Source organism: Eulemur rufifrons, chromosome 7, assembly GCF_041146395.1.
Source record: "Eulemur rufifrons isolate Redbay chromosome 7, OSU_ERuf_1, whole genome shotgun sequence".
NCBI lineage: Eukaryota > Metazoa > Chordata > Mammalia > Primates > Lemuridae > Eulemur > Eulemur rufifrons.
In genome coordinates this window covers 257,971,883-257,982,976 of record NC_090989.1, presented here as the reverse complement: position 1 = coordinate 257,982,976, position 11,094 = coordinate 257,971,883, and the positions used below count along the sequence as shown (strand labels likewise).

At 39.5% G+C, this 11,094-nt stretch overlaps 1 long non-coding RNA gene across 1 annotated transcript in view; it reads left to right on the top strand.

Annotated features, from left to right (window-relative positions):
• The first annotated feature begins 6,349 nt into the window (after nucleotides 1–6,349).
• The window catches only part of LOC138388440 (uncharacterized), an 81,475-nt gene continuing 76,730 nt past the window's right edge, over nucleotides 6,350–11,094 (top strand). Inside the window, exon 1 of the long non-coding RNA XR_011234124.1 lies at nucleotides 6,350–6,555. This is a non-coding gene — a long non-coding RNA (uncharacterized lncRNA). The remainder of the gene's footprint in view (nucleotides 6,556–11,094) is intronic.

Below are 11,094 nucleotides of genomic sequence, written 5' to 3'. Positions count from 1 at the left end.
ATTTCTGCTGCCATTTTTGTATTTTTCTGGCTTTGCGATATGCAGTGCTCTCATTTTGTTAATTTCTAAACAGTTTCTGATTTACTTTTTGTTCCTCTTAAACCCAAGAGTTATTTTGCCAAAGTACAAGTTATCATCCAGTAGATAATCTGCCCTTATAAGGTAGAGGAGGAGGGGAATGTCACTTTGCAATGGAGAAAACAGGTTATCACCACCTGAAGCTACTGCTTAAATTTAGCGTCTGTAAAAAGGGTCAGTTTGACATAATGTGCTTCACGATGGGATGTAATGTGGAGTGCCCAGCAGTACTTAGAACTATTCCTAACAACACTGTTGAATCTAATTAAGCCTTTAACAATTAATTCATATATACTGTGGCTGGAGAACAAGGTAATACAAGTTAACAAATAAATCCAGATTATGTTTCATTCTATGAGACTACTGCCTTGTTTTTTCAAGTGAATTGCATGAGAAAAAGAAAGGCTGGAGTGTGCTGGGGCAATGAACTTCAGAATTATTAAGTTTATATGATGGGTATAATAATGTTTGTTATATTCTATTTTATGTGCCTGAAATTTTTCATAGTAAAAAGTTAAAAAAAAAAAAGATATATAATCAGCGTATCTACCTTTGTGCCCCAAAAGACGAGAACATTAGCATGTACTGCATCTTCTTCTCCATGGAATTCACCATTAATTTCAGATTATTAATTTTTTTACAATAAATAGTAATTTAATCATAACTATGCTTTAACAGTTTCTTTGCTACTTGCTATTTCTTACAGCCCATTTTTTAAAAAATTCTTGGCTTTATCTTCCATTTTGCCATTTTTCCAAAATGCAAGCTCACATAATTCGTTTAAAAGGTTCATATTCATTTGACTCTTAGCACATCTGAAAATGTCTATATTTTGCTCTAACTTCTCAATTATAGTTTTTATAGATATAGGATTTGATATTAATGATTATTTCTCTCAGCACTTTGGTCTTTTTTTCAGTGTCCATTGTTCCCAATGAGAAATCTGATTCTCACTACCTTGGGGAATTGTCTTTCTCTCTCTCTCTCCTTTTTACAATTTTCTGTTTGTTGTGAAATTTCATCAAGATATGACTAAGGGTAGGCTTATTATTCGTTTCTTATTTTGCTTGGCACTATACGGGCCATTTAATACTAAAAACTAAAACTAATCTCTATGCTATGGATAGAATGTGTCCCCTCCCAAATTCAGGTGTTGAAACTCAATGGCCAATGTGGCAGTATTAACAGGTGAGACCTTTAAGATGTGATTAGGCCATGAAGGTTTCTCCCTTGTTAATGGGATTGACGTCCTTATAAAAGAGGCTTCAGTCCGCTTTCGGCTTGCTTCGGCTTCAGTCTCTTCTGCCCTAAGAGGACAGGGTGTTCTTCCACTAGGATGTAACGAGGCACCCTTTCGAAAGCAGAGAGAGCAGCCCTCACAGACACTGAACCTGCCAGCACCTTGATCTTTGACCTCCAGCCTCCAGAACTGTGAGAAAAAATTTTCTGTGTTTTATAAATTACCCAGTCTCAGGGATTCTCTTACAGCAGCATAAATGTAGTAAAACAGTCTATCTTCAGCTTTAGGATATTTGCTTCTGTTAATTATCTGACCACTTCACCCTTTCCTGTTTTTCTGTCCCTTCCTCTGGAACTCCTATAAAAAGGATATTAGAGCTTCTGGATGTATTCTCCATGAATATTGAATTTTTCTCAGACTTTTGCTTTTTTTGCCCTTCCCTTCCTGCATTCTTGGAGAATTTTACAGTTTTAGTGCAACCCACTAATTTGTTCTTCAGCTGTGTCCAATCTGCTGTTTAGCTCATCTCTTGGGTTTTATTTTGGACATTATTTTTAATTTCTATTATCTCTAATTGGATCTGTTCCTTAAAGGCTATTCTCATTTTATAGATAGGTCTGTATTTTCTATTCCTCCTTTCTCCTATGGCTTTCACAAACACACTCAAGTTCTGTGCAGAGTATTGTCATTCTATTTATTTATTTATATTTTTGTCAGTTATAGCAAACTAAGATTTTTAAAAATTTTTAATTGTTTTGGGTATGTAATAGTTGTATATCTTTATGGGGTACACGTGATGTTTTGATGCAGGCATACAAGGTCAACTAATCAAATCAGGGTAATGGGGGTGTCTATCACCTCAGGCATTTATCACTTCTTTGTGTTAGAAATATTCCAATTCCATTCTTTTAGTTATTTTAAAGTATACCCTAACTTATTGCTGATTATAGTCATTTTGTTGTGCTATCAAATATTGTTCATACTGTCTAACTATATTTTTGTACCCATTAACCATTTGCACTTTATCCCTGCCTCTTCTACGCTTCATAGCCTCTGGTAACTATCATTGTACTCTCTGTCTCCATGAGGTCAATTGTTTTTAATATTTAACTCCCACATATGAGTGAGAACATGTGAGGTTTGTCTTTCTGTGCTTGGCTTATTTCACTTAACATAATGTTCTCCAGTTCCATCCATGTTGTTGCAAATGGTAGGATTTCATTCTTTCTTTGTGGCATAGAATATTCCATTGTGTATATGTATAGTACCACAATTTCTTTATCCATTCATCTATCGATGGACACTTAGGTTGATTCCAAATCTTGGCTATTGTGAATAGTGCTGCAATAAACATAAGAGTGCAGATATCTTTTTGATATACTGAATTCCCATCCTTTGGATATATACCCAGCCCTGGGATTGCTAGGTCATATGGTAGTTCTTTTTTTTTTTTTTTTTTTTTTTTTTTTTTTTTTTTTGAGACAGAGTCTCTGTTGCCTGGGCTAGAGTGCTGTGGCATCAGCCTAGCTCACAGCAACCTCAAACTCCTGGGCTCAAGTGATCCTTCTGCCTCAGCCTCCCGAGTAGCTGGGACTACAGGCATGCGCCACCATGCCCGGCTAATTTTTTCTATATATTTTTAATTGTCCAGCTAATTTCTTTCTATTTTTAGTAGAGACAGGGTCTCGCTCTTGCTCAGGCTGGCTCGAACTCCTGAGCTCAAACAATCTGCCCGCCTCGGCCTCCCGGAGTGCTGGGATTACAGGTGTGAGCCACCATGCCCGGCCCATATTGTAGTTGTAATTTTCATTTTCTGAGGAACCTCCATACTGTTCTCCGTAGTGGTTGCACTAATTGACATTCTCATCAACAGTGTATGATGATTTCCCTTTCTCCACATCCTTACCAGTATTTGTTCTTGCCTATTTGATAAAAGCCATTTTAACTGGGGTGGGATGATATCTCATTATAGTTTTGATTTACATTTCTCTGATTAATGATATTGAGCAATTTTCATATACCTGTTGGCCATTTATATGTCGTCTTTTCAGTATTTAGATCCTTTGTCCATTTTTTTAATTGATTATTTGATTTTATTTTTCTATTTAGCTGTTGGAGCTCTTTGTATATCCTTGTCAAATGAGTAGTTTGCAAATAATTTCTCACTTTCTGTGGGTTTTTGCTTCACTTTGTTGATTGTTTCCTTTGCTGTGCAGAGGTTTTTAGCTTGATGTGGTCCCATTTGTCCAATTTTGCTTTGGTTCCCTGTGCTTTGGGGGTATTTATTAAGAAGTCCTTGCACAGACCAATGTCCTGAAGCATTTCCCCAATGTCTTCTTTCAGCAGTTTCATAGTTTCAGGTCTTAGATCTAAGTCTTCGATGCATTTTGATTTCATTTTTGTATAAGGTGAGAGATAAGCATCTAGTTTTATTCTTCTGCATATGAATATCCAGTTTTCCCAGAGCACCATTTATTGAAGAGACTGTCATTTTCCCACTGTATGTTCTTGGCACCTTTGTCAAAGATAAGTTCACTATAGATGTGTGTATTGATCTCGGCATTTTCTATTCTGTTCCAGTGGTCTGTGTCTGTATTTATGCCAGTACCATGCTGTTTTGGTTATGACAGCTCTCTAGTATAGCTTGAATTCAGGTAGTGTGATTTCCTCAGTTTATTTTTGCTCAGGATGGCTTTGGCTATTCTGGGCCTTTTTGTGGTTCCATATAAATTTTAGGATGTTTTTTATTTCTGTGAAGAATGTCATTGGTATTTTGATGGGGATTGCATTGAGTCTGTAGATTGCCTTGGGTAATACGGACATTTTAAAAATACTGATTCTTCCAATCCAGGAGCATGGAATATCTTTCCTTTTTTTGTGTCCTCTTCAATTTCTCTCCTCAATGTTTTATAGTTTTCATTGTACAGATCTTTTGCTTCTTTGGTTAAGTTTATCCCTAGGAATTTGATTTTATTTGTAGCTATTGTAAATGGGATTATTTTCTTGATTTTTTTTGATTATTTACGGTTAATATAGAAATGCCACTTGATTATTTTATTTTTTCTACTTTTTTTTATTCCAGCACATTGCAGGGGTACAAATGTTTCAGTTATATATATTGCATTTGCCCCACCCAAGTCAGAATTTCAAGTGTGTCCATCCCACAGATGTTGCGCACCACACGCATTAGGTGTGAATATAGCCATCCCCACCTCCTCCACCACTTGCCCGACACCCAGTGAATATTACTACTATATGTGTACATAAATGTTGATGAGTTAATACCAATTTGATGGTGAGTACATGTGCTGCTTGTTTTTCCATTCTTGTGATATTTCACTTAGTAGAATAGCTTCCAATTCTAACAAGGATAATACAAGAGGTGCTAGATCACCATTGTTTTTAGTAGCTGAGTAGAACTCCATAGTATACATATACCACATTTTATTAATCCACTAATGTATTGGGGGTAAGTGGGGTTGTTTCCACATCTTTGCAATTGTGAATTGTGCTGCTATAAACATTCAAGTGCTCATGTCTTTTTTATAGAATGTCTTCTTTTCCTTTGGGTAGATGCCCAGAAATGGGATTGCTGGATCAAATGGTAGTTCTACTTGTAGTTCTTTGAAGGATCTCCATATTACTTTCCACAGAGATTGTACTGGTTTGCAGTCCCACCAGCAGTGTATGAGTGTTCCTATCTCTCCGCATCCATGCCAGCATTTACTATTTTGGGACTTTTTGCTAAAGGCCATTCTCACTGGAGATAAATGATAGCTCATTGTGGTTTTGATTTGCAGTTCCCTGATGATTAGAGATGTTGAGCATTTTTTTGTATGTTCGTTGGCCATTAGTCTGTCTTCTTTTGAAAAGTTTCTGTTCATATCCTTTGCCCACTTTTTGATAGGGTTGTTTGATTTTTTTCTTGCTGATTATCCTGAGTTCTATATAGATTCTAGCTATCAGCTTTTTATTGGATGTGTAACATGCGAATATTTTCTCCCATTCTGAGGTTGTCTGTTTGCTCTTGTGATAGTTTCCTTGGCTATGAAGCTTTTTAATGTGATCAGGTCCCATTTATTTATTTTTCTTGTCACTATGATTGCCTTTGGGGTCTTCTTCATAAATTCTTTGCCTACATCAATGTCTGTAAGAGTTTTTCCAACATTGTCTTCTAGAATTCTTATAGTTTCATGCCTTAGGTTTAAGTCTATTATCCATTGTCAGTTGATTTTTGTGAGTGGTGAGAGGTAAAAGGTACAGATCCTGTTTCAGTCTTCTCCATGTGGCTATCCAATTTTCCCAGCACCATTTATTGAATGAGGATTCTTTTCCCCAGTGTATGTTTCTGTCTGCTTTGTCAAAGACTAGATGGCTACATGAGGATGGTATTATATCTGGGTTCTCAGTTCTGTTCTATTGGTCTATGCCTCTGTTCTTGTACCAGTACCAAGCTGTTTTAGTTACTACAGCCCTGTAGGATAGCTTGAAGTATGGTAAATTGATGCCTCCCCATTTGTTCTTTTTGATTAAGATTACTTTTGCTATATGGGGTCTTCTCTGGTTCCATAGGAAGCTTAGAATTATTTTTTCTAGATCTGTGAAAAATGATGTTGGCATTTTAATAGGGATTGCATTGACTCTATAGAGCACTTTGGGTAGTGTAGACATTTTAACAAAGTTGATTCTGCCGACCCATGAGCATGGTATGGTTTTCCACCTGTGTGTCCTCTGCTATTTCTTTCCTCAGGGTCTCATAGTTCTCCCTGTAGAGGTCTTTTACCTCCTTAGTTAAAGGTATTCCTAGGTATTTTATTTTCTTTGTTGCTATTTATTGTGAAGGGTATTGAGTCTTTGATTGGGTTCTCAGTTTGACTGTTGTTGGTGTATAGGAATGCTACTGATTTCTGCACATTGATTTTGTATCCTGAGACTTTGCTGATTTGTTTATCAATTCTAGTAGTCCCATGGCAGAATCTTTGGGGTTTTCTAGATGTAAGATCATATCGTCAGCAAAAAGTGATAGTTTGACCTCTTCTGCCCCCATTTGGATGCCCTTGATTTCCTTCTCTTGTTTGATTGCTCTGGCTAGGACTTCCAGCACTATGTTAAATAGAAGCGGTGATAGAGGGCAACCTTGTCTGGTTTCAGTTCTGAGCGGGAATGCTTTCAATGTTTCCCCATTCAGTATGATGTTGGCTGTGGGATTGTCATATATGGCTTGTATCATTTTTTAGGTAAGTTCTGTCTATGCTTATTTTCTTAAGCATTCTTATCATAAAAGGGTGCTGAATTTTGTTGAATGCTTTTTTCAGAGTTAGAGACTCTGCCTGGTAATCCAGGAATTCTCCAGTAGTTTACCCAGTCTGCTCTTTAGAAGCTCTGATGCATTTCTCAGTTTGTCAGTTTAATTCTTAAGCTCCAGAATTTCTGCTTGATTTTTTTAAAAAAATTTCAGTCTCGTTAAATTTCTCTGATAGGCTTCTGAATTAGTTCTTTGTGTTGTCTTGAAGTTCATTGAGCTTCTTCAGGACAATTGTTTTGAATTCTTTGTCTGAAATTCACCTATCTGCATGATGCCAGGATTTTTTTACTGGTACCTTATTTGGCTCATTTGGTGAGATTATGTTTTCCTGAATGTTCTTGATGCTTGTACATGTTCATTGATGTCTGGGCATTGAAGAGTTAGGTATTTATTTTAATTTTCACAGTTTGGGTTTGTTTGAACTCTTCTGTCTTGAGAAGGCTTTCCAGATATTCAAAGGGAAATGAGTGTTGTGATCTAAGTGTTTTGTCATTGCAGCTATGTCAGCACTGTGGATGCTCCACACCCAGTGAGGCTATGTCTCTGTGGACTCCTGGTGATACTGCCTTGGTAGATTTGGGTAGGATACTGGAGAATTCCTAGGTTACCAGGCAGAGTCTCTCACTCTCTTCCCTGACTCTCTGTGCTGGGCTGCTGGAGTTAGGGGAGTGACATGGGGATTCCCTTGTGGCTACCAGAGCCAGGTCACACCTGAAGCCAATGCAGTCTCACCCCAAGCCAGTGATGACTATTGCCTGGCTATCTCTGATATTTATTTAAAGACCAAGGGCTCTTTAGTCAGCAGGTGGTGAATACTGCCAGGACTGGGTCCTTCCCTTCAGGGAATTATGTTTCCTTCTGGTCCAGGAATGCTGTCCAGGAACTAAGGCCTGGACTCAGGGTCTTCAGGAGTCTGCTTGGTACTTTATTTTAGTATGGCTGAGCTGGAATCTCAGTTGCAAAAAAAATTCTCTGAACTCTTCCCTTTCCTTTCTCCAAGTGGAATAAGATTCTCCCTGAGCTGCACTGCCTGGAGTTGGGGGAGGAGTGACACAGGCCCTGGCTTGGCCACTGACACTGTTGTGTCACTGGATCATGTGCACCCCAAGTTCACTGGCTGGAGTTGGGGGAGGGGTGACAGACCCTGAGTTGGCCGCTGCCACTGTTGTGTCACTGGATCATGTGCACCCCACACCCACCGGCTCCATGCTAGCACAGCCACAGGAATTTCCCCAGGACTGCAGCATTTGTGGCTCAACTGCCTTATTAATTTAGTCCAGGACCCAGGTTGATTTTTGCCAGCTGGTAGTGGGGCTAACATTAACCCGGGTTTTAGGGAAGACAACTTCCCTCTGGCCAGGCTGGTCTAAATGCTCTCTCTGTGGGCACCAGCAGAATTCTGTCCTGTGCTGTGTTACCCTGTGCCATGGTGGCCCTGAGTTCCAATGCAAAATCCCATAATCATTTGCTCTCCCTCCCCAGGCACACAGTTTCTCTCTCCTCTTGGTGTGCTGGTGTGGCACTGCTGGCGAGGGTCGGGTGCAATGGAGGCAGAGTGGTGTAGGCAATGTGAGATTGTCTTTTCTACCCTGTTCTGTACCTGTTTCCTTGATGTAATGCTAAAACCAAGTAGTATGATCGTGCACCTGATTTTTGGTTCTTTTGAAGGTGCTTGCTTATGTGCATAGTTGTTGAATTTGGTGTTTGTGCAGAGGGATGATCACTGGAGGTTTCTGTTTGGCCATCTTGCTCCACTCCCTTTGTTTCATTGTATTAAAAAAAAGAAAACACAGGGTCCCCTTATTGGGATTAGGAAACTCTCTTAGCACCACCCAGATCTTACTTTTCAGTGGTATGCTTTCAGCAAAATGAAACTTACCTTTTTCACTTTCTTCTTTGCAAGGCTCTTCTGAGATCTCAGCTCCCAGCTCCTCCATTTAATATTGGCTTGATTATACCAAATGCATAGAAATTGAGTTTTTTTTTTTAAGTTATCATGCTTAACTTAAATCCCTGAAATGGTGAATTAATTCACAACTGGTGACTATTTAGTGAATTAGCCCTAGATATGGACCTCCTTGGGCCCAAGGCCCTGAACCAGAGAAAGCCTTACTAGACAATGGGCAGCTGTGGCGGAGCTGCCCCTGCCTGCCTTCACACTTAAACCCTGTGGCTTCTGAAGAACAGAAGAAACACCACAATGAGAAACACCTGACTGCATGATCACTACTAAAGGCAGAAACTGTTGGCTATAAAGACGAGGAGTGAGAAGAAGCTGTAAATGTTTTGTACAGAATTACACATAATGAATCTGCTTGACTTAGTAAGCCTGGTTTTACCCAATTCTAAAATACTAAAGAACATCACTTAAAATTAGAAAAAAAATTTGCCTTATAGGACAATTCACTGGGGAGATAACCTTATGTAACAACATGAAACATCATCCCAAAGGAAAAGTTGTTCTCTGTTCCAAAGAACTTGAGATAAATAGATTAGATGGAAGTTCCATTGTGATTAATAGGGAGGTGTAAGCACATTTTTCCTTTAAAGAGAATGTCTTTGAGGAGAAAAGCATCACCCTCACCATCACCATCACCCTTCATTCTTCACATGGATTTATTTGGCTTCTTCAGAAGACCATATCCTTTTATAGACGCAAACACACAGGATACCAAAAGGAGCAAGCCAGGCTGAGGACAGAGGCACCAGCCTTGAGTGGTACAAAAGTTGATTTTTTTCCAGGCAGAGTCATTTCTAGTGTTAGAAGTGCGTGTGGCATTACTGGAGTTCCCGTGAGAAGCAGAACTGTTAGGGGGCCGATGGATGGGCTGGGGCATCTGGTATTTGGTGTGTCTGCCTCCAAGATATTCAACACCCTTGAGAGATTCTGCATACAAAGAGAGCCAACCCAGTTTTTTGAAGGAAAAAATGCCACTCATGGTTCTACTCTTCAAATCATCCCAGTGATACCTACTCCCTCTCTTTCTGAGTATCGAATTATGCCCATTTGCATTCTGGTTCGGTAGAGCTGCATGTTGCCCTTTCGTCTAGCATAGCCTAATAGATCTTTAGAATTCACCAGAAGTTCGTAACATGTTTATGTTATGCCGAGTGCAGGTTCATCACCATTATTCCTATGTTTTAATGTATTCATCTTTCAGCTACCTTCAGGCCCCATTAAAATTCCCTTTATTTCCAAATGACTCGTAGTCTACCTTCAGCCAAATTAGGAAGAAATCTGGCATCCATATGAGAAATTTTAACTAAGTGGTTTTTGTTTTTTGTTTTTGTTTCTGTCAGGCCATGTTCTGGGCATGGAATCGAGGTCATACATATCCACAGGGCTAGCAGTCTTGTAAGGTTAGTTAGTACACGTTGTTGGCCTTTCTTTTGTTTCTTCCCAATTCCTTCTCACAGTGAGTCAGACTTTCTCAGGTGCCCCTGGGCTTTTCTTAACAAAGGAAAGAAAAGTTCACTGCAGAATTCATTCTCTGAGGCTACAGTGAGTGACCACTTGTCTTATTTGGACAGAGGGCTTTGTCCTTGGCCAAAGACCCACTGGAGAGGTGCCTAGCGTGAAGAAATGAAACTCAAATGGCAGACTTGAGAGATCTTTGCGGGGCCTGTGCAGTGTCGTGGGGCTAACCAGGAGGCAGCACAGCACTAAGGTAGCTGCGGCACAGTGGAAAGGAATCAGGCTGGCTCAGGGACCCCAGGACTGTGAGTCCAGAGATACCCCTTAGTTCCAAGTGTGCCAGGGTGGTGTCCTGTGGAGCGTGGCTTCATCACTCACCAACATCTCCCAAGTCCAAGGCTGGGAAAATGGAGTCTGTGGCCAGAGTTCTTGAAACACTACAGATACATCCTTCCAGAATTAAAACTAGAAAGAAGAATAGAAGGATGACCTGATACACTTTGTCTTATGTTCTTGGAAATGCTATTTGGTTGCTGGACATTTAAATGGCCTCTTATTGTAACCACCAATGGGTAATGTAAATGCAATTTGGCTCGCCAGCATTTTTTCAGCATGTCTTATTATGAACAATGAAATAACACTAATCTCTCATGGCAAGCTCAGAGCTTGCAAATTGTTTCCTCTTGCAAATGGTTTCCTTTTCCTCCACTACCATCCCCTGAATCATCTAAGTAGGTATGTTACACTGAAAAACACATGAAATGGTGTGGACTTGGTTCAAAAGCATCTTGATGTAGTGGAAAGAATGAAATTTGGAGTCGGGCAGACCTGGATTCTAATATTAGTGATGACACGTATAGTACTACTTTGGGATTGTCACAGCTCCCCTGGGCTCATTGCTTTGAGAACAACCAGATTATGTTTGTGAAAGTTCATAGCTTGGTATCTGGGATGAATATAGCCTCAAATATTCTCTGGTTCCTTGTCCCCTTCCCCAACTTTAATCAGACATCATTCAGAAAATAAGGCCAGAATGAAATGGGAGATTAGGAGAAG